Source organism: Chrysochloris asiatica, unplaced genomic scaffold, assembly GCF_000296735.1.
Source record: "Chrysochloris asiatica unplaced genomic scaffold, ChrAsi1.0 scaffold00117, whole genome shotgun sequence".
NCBI classification, from domain to species: domain Eukaryota; kingdom Metazoa; phylum Chordata; class Mammalia; order Afrosoricida; family Chrysochloridae; genus Chrysochloris; species Chrysochloris asiatica.
In genome coordinates, this window is record NW_006408635.1 from 7,307,025 (window position 1) to 7,308,250 (window position 1,226).

Below are 1,226 nucleotides of genomic sequence, written 5' to 3' on the forward strand. Positions count from 1 at the left end.
GCTGTTCGCAGCCCAATTTGTAATCACTACACTACCAGAGCTCCTTACAGCAGTTGGGTAGCTGGGTTTTACTCAATTTGAGAGTAATATGACTCAGGATGGGCCAAATAGTTAACACGCTCAACTGCTAACCAAAACGGCGGTGGGTCTAGTCTACCCAGAGGCACTTCAGAATAAAGTCCTGGTAATGTACTCTGAAAGAGCTGCCACTGTAAACCACGTGGAGCACGGTTCTCCTGACACACATAGGTTCTACTGGATGGTAACGGGTGGCCTGGTCAAATGAACAACCTGGTGATGTTCACTGGCTCATGGGTGCACTGCCCACAGGTATGACCTGCTTTGGGCAAATGTCCCGATGAGATGTGGCTAGCAGCGTGGGCTGTGTACTAATCTAGTTCCGATCAAGTATGAAGATTTGCACTGTATTGTCAGACCATTTCCTAACCTTGGCGGCTCTGACAGTATTTCCACAACTGAACTGTATTCTGATGATTAACGCTGTTGAGTACCTTATGCCCTGGTGATGTTGTGTGCTCAGGGGCAGTGGGAACTCTTACAAGCCCTCTTGGGGAAGGAGGGAAGACTACAGATGATCACACCAGACAATGCAGAGGACCTGGGAGGAGAGGAATCCCAGAGATGGGGAGGATGGCGGACTGCTGATTGGGTATCTGGATTCTCTCTTGTGAATGACCTGTTTAAGTCTAATGGGGCATGAAACCATCCTGGTTCTGGGAGTAGGAGCACACCTGAGGCCGCTGAGTTGAAGCGCTGACCCAGCTAAGAGGGACCACCTGGGGGCCGATGCTGCCCACCTCAGGAGGCAGTAAGGCTTGATGGCTTTTCCATGTGACTACCATGTAGACTGGTGTATGAAACAGACAATGCCCTCAACAATGGTGTTCATGGGCAGCAGCATGCACAACATTAGGCTGTATCCCTCCTAAGTGGACCGACCTGACTGGGCTCCCACTCTGCCAAGAAGAATGAATGCTCAGTGTCCACTGGAAGTCAAGGGGACTTGGGTATCATATAACCTCCACATCCGACAGAGGGGTGTGCATGGATGGCATCTCCTCCCGGGGGCTGCCCACCCGGTGCAGACCACCTGCTGCTTATTGTAAGTAAGGAAAACTACTTTTTACATGCTGAGTTCAAAAGAGGGAGAGGAGCTGTGTGCTGATGACCAGGGGACAGGCTTGCAAGGTGTACTCTTTGGTTGG